The sequence below is a fragment of the Paralichthys olivaceus genome, chromosome 13, assembly GCF_024713975.1.
Source record: "Paralichthys olivaceus isolate ysfri-2021 chromosome 13, ASM2471397v2, whole genome shotgun sequence".
Lineage (NCBI taxonomy): Eukaryota > Metazoa > Chordata > Actinopteri > Pleuronectiformes > Paralichthyidae > Paralichthys > Paralichthys olivaceus.
Genome location: NC_091105.1, coordinates 17,120,439 through 17,135,407, shown reverse-complemented (window position 1 = coordinate 17,135,407; position 14,969 = coordinate 17,120,439).

The following is a 14,969-nucleotide window of genomic DNA, read 5'->3' as shown; positions in this document are numbered from 1 at the left end:
TTATGTCTGCCAACAGTTACCTGAATCAAACCAATGCCCAATCTCAGACTAATGCTGATTATTAAAGAATATACGTTTTGCTAAAAAAGCTTTTCATCTGCACTCACGAAAGAAAGAAAGAAGGAAAGAAAGAAAGAAAATTATTTTTGTTTACTCCTGCTGTCTTGTCTCTTGTAGTGCATGACATTTCTGAATCACCACTGGCATAAATTCACCTGCCTTAAACAGAAAGTTTAGATGTTGTTTTCAGCTAATTATCTTACACAGAGTTGGAAGCTAAAAGACAATAAAGGAAGTTTAATTACTTGTTATCATACATGCATGAGATAAAGCCACACACTCAAAGTAAACACTCATTGTGTAGCAACATCTGAAACCATGGTCCATGTCTTTGATACATTGTTTGATCCAGCTACGTTTGGTTTCACATTGTGATTCCAGGAGCTCAAAAAATACTTTTGTATGACATCCCCTCTGTGAGCTGCATCGTTACTTGACATTGATTGGTTTGTAGACAGGCATGCATCTGATGTGGAGTAGTCAATTAGCTTTTTGTTATTCACACATTTTTTGATTGAAGTGCCTTAAAAACAGTCTTTCCATTTAAATTGAAAAATGAACTGGTTCGCTTAATTTTATTGCCACTGTAGCATCATTTGCACATTATATCGTCTGAAGTGAAGACTGCAAGCAATCTTGTCAGCCACTGCTCCCTTAAAGTGGCTTCTGTCTTAATGTCCTGTAATTGGTCTTAAAGTATCCAAAACCATCCAAAAAAGTGTTTTCAAACTGTAATCAAGAAAACTTTTTTTCAAAATTTTAATTTTGATCCAGACTAAATTTTAATGTTTTGGTCTGGACCACAGTCCGAGGGAACTTTCACATCTATTACTTTGGTTCGGATTAAACTGAAAAGTCAGAAGGTCCAGACCAAACTAGGTAGGTGTGAAACCCACCTAACAAAATTAGCATTGGGTCAGCTGGTGCAACAGACTGCTTATTCTTAACTCTATAAAAAAAGGTATATAAACATCACCCCTTTCCTTCCATTTTAATAGTTTAAATGCAATTTAGTTATTAACTGAATCCTCTACAGAATATAAATGCACATCTCTTTAGCTGTTTCCCTAACCTATGTGTGCTTTGCAATACAATCCCTTGGGAACCTATAGTATAAACCAAAACTGATTTAGAGACATTAAATTATTCTTTGTTTCACTTTTGAATCCTGCAACAGTCATAGCAACAGTCCCGACTGACCATGAGATGTCCTGAATCAGGGATTCCCAAGCTCAGCAAGGGGCCATACTGCTGATTCCACGCATGCCTTCACTGCAGGACACCTTCTTTCACATCACATCAGCAACCACACAGTCACTCTCCCTTTCTCTATCTCTCCCTAATTCTCTTTCTTTCCCTCTCTCTCTCTCTCTCTCTCTCTCTCTCTCTCTCGCTAATTTAATGTTGTGTTGTTTTTTCTTGCCTTCTAAGAGCTCGTCTAAATGGCTGACGTTGATGAATGCGTGTAAAGGATACGCTGCAGGTAGGATACGGTTACAAGCTAAGCTGGGAGGGAGGGAGGGAGGAAGGGATGAAGGGATAAGAAGGAGGAACAGAGGGAGGGATAGTTTATAGATGGGCCTGGGGGAGTGGTGGGGGTGTGCGGAGGGTCAGGATGTTTGTCTTCCAATGAGCCGTGACTCTGAGAGAAAGAGGAGGGGAGATTGGGATGAGAGAGGAGAGGAGGGTGAGAAGACATGAAGAGAGCAAGATTAACAGAGAATGCCACAGCATCCTACACTGACAAGTCGAGGGGAGGTGAAAGGTGTCAGTTTAAGTAGAGTTTCTGTGTATCTGACTATTATCCATTATGTAATAACTATAGAAACTCTGTTATAATTTAATTACAGTTTTCATACTCGTCAGTACAGAAAAATGTCAGTCATGCATGTCTGTGTGTAGTTTTGTGGTAGCGAGCAACAGAAAAAATTAATTTAAAAAAATAACAGCGGGAAATAAAGTGCATCCCTGTTTTGAGGGTGGGATTATGGAGGTTGTTGTTTATTTCTTTTTCTAGATGGCTCATAAAACTCATGTGCATGTGTGTGTGTCTGCTAATGTGTGTGAGTGTGCGGTTTGCATGCTTCTCTTAGGGCATGTACAGGGCAAAGGGAGTGTGTCTCTGTAGGTGTGTAAACAAAGCACGGCGTGCTGAAACACACACACGCTGCCCCGTGCTGAGCTGTTTACAAGTCCCGAGAGAAGAGATTCCCTTTGCACCCCGAGGGCAATCTCATTCCAAGCCAATTAATCCCATACCCACCCACACACACTTACAAGAAACACGCACAAACACACACACAAACACATGCACACACACACACACACACACACACACACACACACACACACACACACACACACACACACACACAAACAACAGACACGCACACACAAGGCATGGATCATATACACAAAGTTGCATTAACATAATATCACCTGGAAAATCATCATCATCGGCTCTGATATTGAGAAATAAGAGTTTGAAAAAGTTAGTGTATTAAGTTAAAGAAAAACTTTTCAGCATTTAAAAGTAAAATCTGTCATGTGCCCATAGAGTCAAACATCACTTCTTAGAATGTCACTCCGTAGAGCACATAACTCCACCAAGGCCAAACAGTCCCCATATGAAACCACAGTTAAACTCACTGGATCCAGATTTTTGTATTTGCATCTGCACCACATTGCACACACTCATAAATATCAATCCCACACATGCTGATTTTCAATCATCAAGATTTATGAATTAATCTAAAAAATCAAGGACATTGTTAAAAAATGCAGACATCCGGCAATTTTAAAGAAAGTGAAATAAAAATTCCTGGAACTGCCCCTAATCTGGATCTGCACTTAAATATTAATGGGTCTTTCTTGGCCCCACCCCTCTACAAAAGTTTATAGAGTTGAGTTAGTTTTGCTTAATCCTACTAAAAAACAAATGCAGATTAAAACATTACATCCTTGGCAGAGTTAATATTGAAAGGCATTATTATGCTGCATCATGGGAAATGTAAGATTCAGCAGTCATATTTAATCGAGACTAATATGTTTTCATTTGAAAATTCATCAGCTCTTCTACGGACACACTGAAAAGTTTGGAAATGGAGCTGGTCCCATTTCACTTATAAAACTCCATGGCTGCATTTTAGTCTGGACAAGCAGAAAAGGAGATGTTTAAAAAAAATGACATAGACACTGACAACCATTTGCTGATTGGGTCTTTTCAGTTATGACATTGTAATAATATATACAAGCAAATGGAGGACTAGACATTTAATGTGCATTCTTCAAATCTCACCCCCACACTAACCCCTGACCCTGTGTCACTGTTCTCACCGGTGCTGCCACCCCGCCACTCAGGAGCAGTGACAGTCTCCAGAGGGGAAGACATCGCCTGCACAGCCCCTCTCACCTCGCACATCTCAGTCATGAGCCCTTTCAAAATATTTTGGTGCCATAAAGATAATGTTTAGCATAACCCCATTTGTACTGTGGCTGTTCTCGTCTGACTCCCCAGAGATTATATATGTTACGTGATGCTTTTTATGAGCTGCACCAGCCAGACTGTAAGATTAACCCAACCGGAGCTTGTCTCTGTGCAGTTTTCGCCCGAGGTAAAGTAATGCACATTCTGATGATTATCACACATCATTGCTAATGTATTTACCATTACATAAATTACTATGATTATGATTCAGTGTGACAAAACAGATAGCGTCATCATAAATCTTCAGAGGTGCTATTTTCATCAACTGTTTTTAAATGTATCTGGTTTCAACAGGTAACATTTGTTTGGAGGCAACAGTGATTAAAATACAACAAATCAGGTACGTGAGGTAAATAAAGGATGCTGTCACAAGAATATTGAAATGAGCTTAAAAATCCTCCAAAGTCCCAGTTCTTCACATTAAATCAAATTAAATCTGTGAACTTTGATTTGTCCATCCATCCCATTCTTATTGACATTTAACCACTATAACGTGTGGGGATTTTTAAAAATTTGGTAAAAATGTTCAGTTAGCTCCTAAAGGAATTCCATTACATCTGGAGGAAACATTCACTTGGACACAAGAATAGAATAGAGTTTGGAGGTCAAAGGTTAACATCACTGTGATCTCATAAAACACATTTTTTGCTTTGTAAAGAGGATTTCTGAAGTTCACTTGGACTCAGAGATGAACTGATTAGATTGTGGTGGTTAAAGGTCAAAAAGCCGAGGTAAAGGTGACCTCATGTTCTTGATATATCAGTAACATTCAAAGGGAATTTTATTACATATAGCACAAACATTCATGTGGATTCATGGATGACCTTATTAGAATTTGTCGGTCAAAGTCACTATAACCTTGATAAACCCTTTTTTCCATTGTGAACGTGTTATCTTTACAATGCCTCCAGAGGATCTTTCAAATTTGCCACATATGTTCACTTAGACTGATGAATGAACTGATTAGATTTGGGGTGGTCAAAGGTCACGGTGGTTTCACAAAACATGTTTTTGGCCACTTGAACATGATATTTAATGTCTGCATTCAGGAAAAATATTCAAATTTTGACCAGTTGTCACTTGAACTCAAAGATGAACTGATTAGATTTAGTGGTCAAAAGCCAAAGATCAAAGTGAGTCTGGAAACATTCTATGTGGACTGAAACTACACTGGTGGACAGAGGCCTACATCCACAGGGCAGTATTTCTAGTTTAATGACTAAAAACTTGAGAAACAATTTGTTAAAAACAAAAAAAAGTTTAATCCACTGAAGCAGATTATTCATTTGACATCTTGGAGGGGCTTCTTGAAACTTAAAACTGTTGAGTCACAAGAACCATTAACGTGTGTGTGTGCATGTATACACATGTGTCTTCACTATAGCAGTGTTGAGAGTATTTGTTTACTCAGTTGCTGATGAAAACACTACAGGGATGTGTTGCCTCACTACCACTCCAAACATATTTATGAGTATTCCTCCAAGAGTATTTACATTCTACACGTGGGTTCCCCTGCACACACACAGACACGTCTGCATCGCCGTAAGGTGTTGGGGATCAAATTTATGAGCTAATATTCCCGTTAAGAGTAGTTATGATACAGCTGTAACTGACAGGACAAATGACGAATAGACAACAGGATGCAGGGAACAGCATGATGGAGACTCTGAGAAAAGCGTAAAGCTTGACCTTAACCTGCCAGTCTGCCACGCTGCTCTGCTTTATGCTGGGTTCAGCAAGGCTATGTTTTTCTGTTCTCATGCAACACCTCTCTACACACCCATAAATCTGTACTACTTAACTACCAGCAATAAAAAACAACATCTCTGATTAAATAGCTGGAAGACAACTCCATATACTGCAGACAGAGAGAGTATGTGTCTTTATGGCGAGTTGCCTCTCAGATTTTTATCGAGAGGGGTTGGGCTTTGTGGAATCTGGTCCACAGTTGAATACTTTACTGTAATAAGTCAACTCAAGTCAGTTGCTGTGTGACTTGCGCTGTTGTCATCACACAAGTTGGCACATATGCGTTGTGGGTGTTTGATTTATTCATACACACACACACGCCATTTTATCTTTCCTGCAACCTCTCTGTCTCTTCTTGCATTCCTCTTCTCTTTCTCAGCTTTGTACTCCATCTCCGTCGCTTCCTCTCTCTTCCTCTGCTTGTGTGTTTGATTAAATATTGCTAAGTTGTGGTCATGGGATTCAAAATGATTCACAATTTGTGGAGAAATGTAAACAGCATGGACATTAACCCAGGGAAAAATATTTTTTATGACGTATAAAAAATTCCAAATGGTTTATTGTTTAAAAAAGATTCAAAATGTCCAATGAGCTAATATTTCACAACTAAAATTAGTGCATTCCACATTTTCTCAGCAGCCAGTATGTTTTGCTTTGCACCAAGTGGTGGCTCTTAATGATGTGCAGCAGATAATTCCACACATATTGCTTGAAAGCTGTTGTGAAGCCACAGTGAAGACGAAGGATCACATGGGCCATAAATTAATCTGAGTGCAGAGCACAGATGGAGGAAATGTTTCTATCTCCCATAACCAAATGCACACAACACCACAGCAGCAGGGAATTGAGTCTAAGTCTGATCTTGTAAAAAATGGTTATAGCCTAATAACTTTGATTTAACACCTTATAACAAACACATGAATCAACAAATGCAGACTTAGCCACAGCTGCTGGCAGCGATTTGTTCAGCAATTTGCTTTTGTTAAATTATACTAAATGCCATTGACTACTAGGATCCAATGCTATATATGAGTGAATGTGTATGTTTTGCTTTAAGGTCAGATGTGATGTTGGAGAAAATAAAGACTTGAACTTTAACGTGCCCCGGGAGCAGAAACAATACTTTAAAATCTAACTCTGACTTTTATTGCAAAGCATTGTCTTTCCCCTGGTGTTCATTGATATTCAATTTTTTTTCCAATTTTCCAAAAGTTGGAATTTGGAACACATTGGAATGACAATGACGATCGTATGAAGATTGTGTGTTTTCATTAAGCATTGTCGGCAGCTAGAAGTTCACTGTCTTGCACAAGGACACTTCAACAGTCTGTGGAGGAGCCAGGAAGTGAACCAGAGACCTTCTAATTATAGCTTGTCTACCTCCTGAGTTAAAGCCACTTCTGTGTGTGTTCCTGTGCTTACGTCTTATTGAAAACCATTTTAAGCATAGACCCTAAAGAGTGGGGACGTTTTGGTCGGTCCTCACTTCTTCAAAGGGCTGTTTGAGGGTTAAGACTTGGTTTTAGGATTAGGGTTAGAATTGGATTTAGGTTAGGGTGGCTAGGGAATGCATTATGCCTGATGAGTGTCCTCACTAAGATAGAAGTAGAAACATGTACGTGTGTGTCTGTGTGTGTGTGTGTGTGTGTGTGTGTGTGTGTGTGTGTGTGTGTGTGTGTGTGACCAAATGACCAAATCTCCCAGCCATGTGTGCCTCACTACTTCGCTTGTTGAGTTAGATTTCCCAGGTTATGCGTGTGTTTATTGCTCTATATTATAGCATGCGCACAGCACAGTGTACTAAATGTAAGGTAAGTTGTATTTCCTGGTTTTGAACCATCAGAGCCAACTAATTTCAGTCGTGATCAAGGATGGGAGTATCGACTGCCAAACAAATCATCCAAGTACAACAAACCTGCTCATATCGCTCGCATCCAACCATGGTCCCTCAGCGCCCTCAAATCTGTGCTGCATTAGCCCTTCCCAACAGCCAATCTTTCGTCGCATGTCTACGTCCAGAGAAGTTCGGCCTTTGACCTAAATGAGAGTTCATCTCAGGACAGGGCCTGTAATTTAAAAAAAATGTCCACTGATTGAAAGCATGGCGAATGCCAAGGACTCATAAACAATTAACTCATGGTCCAATCAAAGTAAGTTCAGCCTCATCCTGTGTGTCAGGTTCTTTAAAACACATTAGGACTCTTGTCATTGTGGGCTGTGCAGAAACAACTCCAAAGTTTAAGACACTATTTTAAAACCATTGAAAACAACATGACCCCCCCCCCCCCCCCTGATGAGTGTAATAGCAATCAGTAAGCTAATGATTCACCGTCAGGAGAATATGCTGTTTTCATCTAAAAGTCCAACAAAATAAAAGCCTCTCTCTTTGTGCCATTTGGACCTGAGCGTGATGGGATCCTCATAGCGTGTGTCTCTGCTCTGTCCTCTGTCATGCCAGTACAACAATAAAAACAGTGGAAACTACAAGAAGATTAGTTTATTTTCTGGGTAATAAAGTTCATCTCACATGACAACAGAGTCCAACTGGTTAGAGCTGGTTAAGAAGGACACAGATAGAATGATTAAGTACCAGGTCATCCACACGACTGCAGATCAGTGATTCTCCATTTTTTCTTTCAAAGAGATTTTAAACTGCAGTATTTCCTTTTCTTTCAATTATACATACTGAGGATAATGGGGATCCAAAAGTTGCAAATTAGTTCACAGCAAGCCTGCAATATTTATTAAGTAAAGTGTCAGGGCCACTCAAAAGGGGAACAAATCTTGAGATTTTAAGAATAAAGTTGTAATATACAAATAAAAGATGCACATTTATGAGACAGTCTTATATTAAATTAAGTTATTAAGATATACAGTATGTCATGTTAGCAGGGGAATATCAGAAGATCAGCATGTTGCCTTCATTAAGATTAGGAAACTTTAGTAAGTAAGTAAGTTTTCCTAAATAAAGAGATATTTAATGTTTGGTAGTGGTCAACTGCAAAACTGTAGTTTCTCAAAAAAGAATAGTGAGATTGGTTTAAAGTTTTGGATCCTCATGGAGCGAAACTCCTGTTCTGTTTGTGTCTTATGTATTTATTAAAATTTGTATTTTCTTTATTATCGTATTGTGACTTTTTTCTCATTCGGTCACAACTTCCTGCTCTTAAAATTATGACTTTCTTCTCTATTACGACTTGTAATATTATGACATTATTCTTGAAATTTATTTTTTTCTTCCATATGGCCTTAATACTCCATCGTAAAACTAAACTTTGGTTATGCTTTAGTTATGAAAGGGAAAAGTAAAATTAATGTGCAGGATTCTTTTGCCAGTGAATGTGTTGTAATCTGGAAAAAGTTGTGCTCTTAGCTGCCCTTTGCATTATGCACCTAGTTTTACGAAACAACCACCTGATGTCACAAACGCACTGGCACAATTAGCCAACTGTTGCTTTTATATGGAGGCCATTATCACTGACTATAAACAGCCGCTGTAGTCGGTCGCCCCTCTCCTCTGGTCGGATGCAGGATCAGTCATATTTTACTGGCCTCATGTGCTTCACATACGTTGAGCATGTGTGCTGTCCAGCTACTCTTAGCCAGTCAATGTGGGGGAACATTGTGTATTTCACATTGACTAAAGAGATGAAGCTATAATGTCTTGTGCAGAAGCTACATATTAGAAACGTTATTAAATTATGAGAACAATCAGAAACAACAAGGTTTGACTTAACCATAAAAGTTTTGATTCATATTACTGATGTTGCTCACCTTTTGGCTGAAAAAGATTTTCCAGTTTGTCATTTTATTACCGTTTTTTTTTTTCATAAAAGTTGAAGGTTGTTTTTCTCAAGAATTGCTAATATGAATACGCTTTTATTTAACAATGCAGTAGATAACACAACAGATACTGTTTGCTTTTACAAGCCAATAATCTGAGTATTTAAACTATTAGAGATTTTACTGCGTATCATAACAAACTGTATCACTGGAAGTGAAACATGTCATGGTATGGCAACACTTGTGTGTTCGTGGTAAATTGACTTGGAAACTTCCCGCTGCTGGGCTTATAAAACTTGCTTGAGTTGGTCCCCGATCACAACACTTAGAAGCTTGGCATAAGTACATTCAGTGCTTCCCTCCTCATGCTCATATTTTAACCTCCCAGTTGTTGTTGTTTTTATTATTCCATCTCACTTTATTTTATTTTCTACAGCCGCTGCAGATCATTTGGATTTACTCTGTGTGCAGCACACATTTAATGTCCCTGCTGAACACTCCCACTCTGGTCATTAGCAGGAATGAGCTTTGGCTATAATTATGAAAACACCAGCTCTAGAATCCCGCTGTTTTATGGGTTGTGGGTATTTTAATATGACTGGTTTTCAAACATGAAATGGATTGCTCGTGTGAGATTAATCAACACTTGTTAAGTTTTAGAGCCTCCGGCCTTTTGGAGGGAAGAGTACTTCTCTCTTCCTCGTTACTATAACAAATATGAGACCAACATTAAACAGAATCAGAGCTGCGACTGATAATTGATGTTAGTTTTATCATAAACATCTCTTGTTTAGGTTTCTGATTTTTAGAAAAGTATATTGTAATCTTGAATATCTGTACTGTAATCTCTCAATTCGGATACGACAAGATGAAAAGCAGTCATACATCTGTTTATTCATTCAACATAACGAACTGAACACTGCACGCAGTTTCTTTTAGCCACGTTGTCGCTGTGTTCTATGTGGCGATGTTTGTTACAACAGTTGGATGTTGGATCTAACTCATGGTTACCAGAAGATGAATCCCATGACTTTGGTGATCCCCTGACATTTCCTCTAACATCAACATGAAGTTGCTATTTTCTTTGTGTTTCATGAAATATCCTGACAGCTTTTGGATGGACTGCCATATCATGTCTTTTGCACATTCATATTCCCCTCTGGATAATCTGTGATCACTTTGATGACCACATCTGATGCCATTATCACGTCAAGTTTAATTCCTCCAGTAAGAACAAACAAGTGCAAAACTGTTAGTATTCACGTCAGCCTCAGCTGTAGTTGGTATTTAGTGCTAATAACCAAATGTTATCACACAAACTCAATAAACTAAGATTTTAGTATCATTGTACCTGCATAAAGTTGGACTTTACAAAGCTGCTGTGGCATTAGTCTCTAAGGACCCTACACGCAGCGCAGAGTGCAATTGTTGCACTCTGCACCCTTATTCAAAAAGGAAATGTACCTGTGCCCATCAAGCTCCTATAGACGTGTTACTCTAAAAATGAGGTGTGGTCATGTGGACCATTAGGACTGTGGAAATATGCAATTGCACATTTGACCAATAAAAGTCAATGCAGTATTTCACTGTTATTTTAAGGACAAATTATCAAGGAGGTAATATGGACCTACATACTTGGGTAAACAACATTGTACACTCTGCTTGTTACGCACACAGATGTTTTGCTTAAACACATTTACTTTGTGCATGAGCAGATCAGTTTCCTCTGGAAGGAAGTTCCCTTTAACTACCTGGCAAAGCTGCCCTTATAATAGCGATCCACCATGACGCAAGTGCACCTGGCTTTTAGAGGAAATGGTAGATGGCACTCTGATATTATTTTTGCATGTTTTGCCCAAAACCCACCCGTGATTTATACAGAGAATAAGTATGACCTTGTTGACCATGCGCCTGGCTCACCAACTTTTGTTTCCAGCATTAAACCAGCAAAAGTGGATGTGGACACGCTCTAAATGTGCTCCATGTGCTTTTGACCATGCAATTAGATCGTTAAAATAGAGACTTTGGTTTTGTTCAAAAGTCTGAGTTTTGTTTGTATTAATTGGAAGCTGTCTGTATAAGTGTTCTTGGCTCAATAAAGCTGCTGTCAGACATGGAATGGACTCTGCAGCTCCTCCGTATTTTCTCCGGAGGAGGTGCATGTGTGAACGTAAATGTCTCCGCAGTTTCTGCAGACTTTATCCTCCTGGCCTCCTGGTATAATGTCCATAGAAATCCAGGAGAAGTTGATGTGTGGACACAGCAGGGGATTCCCCACTGGATTCACTGCGAGCGAGTGGGAGGATTAACGCTTCTAACACTCGACAGACGCAAAAATGAAAAAGCAAAAAGAAAACAAATATCTCCCTGAGAAAAAGTGGTGACACACACGTAGAAGACCCCAACAAAGATGTCAAGAGAGTCTGTGGTGATAAGAGCTGACGACGGTGCCGGTGTGCTGTAAACAAAATCACGTGATCAACGCAGCGGAGTTAATATGTCACTTCCTGCTTCTGCCTGCTCAACCTCTCGCTTGAAGCAAAGGATTTGTTGCAGAGAAGCTCTGTAGCTAATTTACCGGGAGGTCATGTCTGAAAACGGCTTATGAACCTTTTAGTGTCTGTGTATCCAATTTTAGGCCAGTTTTCTTCATTTTCGAAAAGATCCTTAAATCACCTCAGAACATTCTAGAAATAGGCAACTCACAGAATTTAATTGGCAGACCTGTTCCAAGTGCTCCAGTGTGATATAATGTGGTGCATTTGAGAAGAGTGAAGCTTCACTCCAATGTCTTTAAGTTTGGAACATCTGAGAAGCTACTTGTTGACTGTTAAAACCACACTGTCTCAACACTTCCTGAAATCAATAACCCAGCATTAGCCACTGGTAACTCCAGCAGAGCAGATGTGGCCAACAATGAACTTTGCTGGAAGAGGGGGAAAGAGTCCTAATTTTTTCACTGGATGGAAAAACGTCTGCATTAATTTGCTTCATCAAAAGACAAATTCTCTTTTCAGTGTGGTTCGCCGGGGTTGTTCTGCCTGGGTGAGAAATGAAGGACTGAATTGTACTTTCACACATGTTTTAATTCAGAGTCTTTCCATTAGGACCCCTTAGAGTGAGAGGAAATTGTTCACTAGAAAAATAAAGCTCAGGCCATCTGCCTTCTTTCAACTTTCTATAGCAAGTAATGTGGAAGTTTCTCGAGGACTGTTCCTTGACCATGTGTGTTCTGTAAAAAGTCAACAAAAATGATTAACGGTATTTGCATGATAAACTAAATTTTTCCTGAGGGATGTACCTTTTTCTAAACTTTCCTGATGATTACAGTGTTCTGCATCTCTAACACACACCCCCAGCTAACCTCACACAGGCTCTCGTTGAGTGGGGAATGCCCGACACGGTTCGCTGCAGCGCTGAATGATCACAGGACAAAAGTCCAGGGCAAACGGGCCGCCAGCAATAAAGAAAGGGCAGAGAGGGTTTTATCAGGGAGAAAAAGAAAAGACTCCCCATGCAGATTAATAAAATAACCCTGAGGTTCTTATACACACCCTGATCTGCACTCCCTCCACACGCACACACACATAGGGAATACCTGGGGTCTGCCTCACCTGTTGCCCGGCAACAACTGATGGCAAAAAAGGATGGTTTTGCCCCAATAATTAAAATTTCCTAGGTAGCAGCGTTTGATCCCCAGTATGCCGTCATTGTATCTCCACAGCTTCATAAGAAAGTAGCGAGAGAGAGAGAGGGAGAGAATATAAAAACTTTCTCACTCTTGTCAAGAGGTGGCTGGCTTTGCTCACTGACTTTTCCTCTAATCTAAAATCAGGGCTCTCTTTTCCGTTCCCCCTCCTGTCATACCAGGCACTCTGACAATTCACTGGGCAGTCACGTTTTTCAAAGAGAAACTAAAAGAGGCGGAAATACATCAATTGAGGTCAAACCAAGGGTCAGACGCAGAAAGTGGTGGCCTTTCTTAACAGTCCTGCGCTCAGTTTATTTAAAGTGTTGCTGTCGAGGGGGAGAGGGAAGTGGAGACGCCACTTCGGAAGGAATGTGTAGTTAATGCCACGCTCATGGCCAAATTAGTCAGGCCTGTTTAGGGGATTCCTCCTGGGGTCACTTCCATGGTAAAAGACACGTATACTTCAGCACATTCACATGCACTTGAAGTACGCACAATACATGTATTCAGATTAACATTGATCATCGGTAAACAAACACATTGTACATCCAGAAAATACTATGCTAACTTGTATGAGAAGAGTCTGTTGATTTCCCAATCTTGGGACAATAAAGGAATTCTGATTCTGATTCTGATGCAAATGTTTAAAGAGGAATTCTTGTATTTCTCAACCTGTGTGTACTATATTTAAAAATACAAGTGTTTAATGAATGGTACTTTTGGAAACGGTATAGTAGATCTCCTCCACAACATGGTGGCAGTGGCTACAATGTGATTTTATGGGGCAACAGCAACTAAAAGTAATTTTGTTCACAAATAAATTCTCAATTTGTTATTCTGGGTCTTTGCTAAGAGCTATCCTGGTCAGGTATTTGCATTGACCTCCATCCACTGAGACAGGCTAAACAAAACCTTAATATCAATAATAAACCAATAACTGGGCCCTCAGAAATGATGTTTTGCCTCATTAGGTCCAGGCTTCGGTCCCCACGAGGTCTACTGGTCCTGACAAGGTCAGTGTTTGAACTGGAAAAGGCCCTAAAGAGGTCACAAAAACGAGCACACACACACAAACACACACGGACTACCATTCTATTTTGACCTTCACTATACAAACTTCTGGCCTGATTTCCCTCTGTGTGTGCAGCTGACGGCTCTTGCTCCGAGTGATTATTTGTCCTTGACTACCACCTCAATCCCTCTTGCTATGAAATGATCCCCCCAATCACCGCAGCACACTCACACATACACAAATGCAGCCACACACATTTAAGACAAGTTTGCCCTACCTTCTGACACACGCACCTGTCTTGGCCTTGTTTATATCAGTCTAATCCCCCCTGTCTGGGAGGATAATAGAATTTCAAGAATCAATAATTATTTATTAGAACTTTTACACTGCATATTTATGTATGTGTGCATGTCTATTTTCATAACTCTGCTGCCCCATGTTAGGATCTCTCTCTGGTTGCTTCATGCTGAGAGAATGCACAGGATTGCCACCGGGATATGTGCAGCTTTAATAGATGCAATGTCAGAAAAACTTCATATAAGGCCACAGACTGAGCCACTATGTTTTCACAGACTGCGGTGAGGCATGTGCTATCAATTGCTGTCCACATGGAGCCTGGCCTTATTCATAAGCTGATGACAGGACAGTGGATCAACATTGTCACTGTCATTTGGGAATTTTATGAGTCATGAGCTGGGGAATGAATATTTGGACTTCATAGGCATGAGCCCTGTGGCGTAGTGGTATGTTTGCTGTTCTGATGCAGTGGAGGATTATGAGCACGATTTTTATGATGAGGTCGAAGTAAATGGATTTGTTCAATGTCATGTCAGTATAAAGCAGGGCATGTACTTAAACTGAATGATATTCCTGGCCTATGCAGGGGAATGATAAGTGTGATTGGCTTCTGATAAACTTTGAATTGCAGTCTCTTCTACTCTGAGAGTCCAATTAAGGCTGCTCTAATCAACATTTTCAGCAATGACCACATGTGTTGCTTGTAGTGACAAACATTTAGAGGTTCAGTATCTTGCCCAAGGACACGAATGCAAGCTGGAGATTGAACCACCAACGGTATGGTTAGTGGGCAACCCTCTCTTTTACCTGATCCACGGCCACCCTTATAAAACAACTCTATTATTTTAGCCCCTTTATCTTTAAGTGTTGGTTCACTATGCCACTCTCAT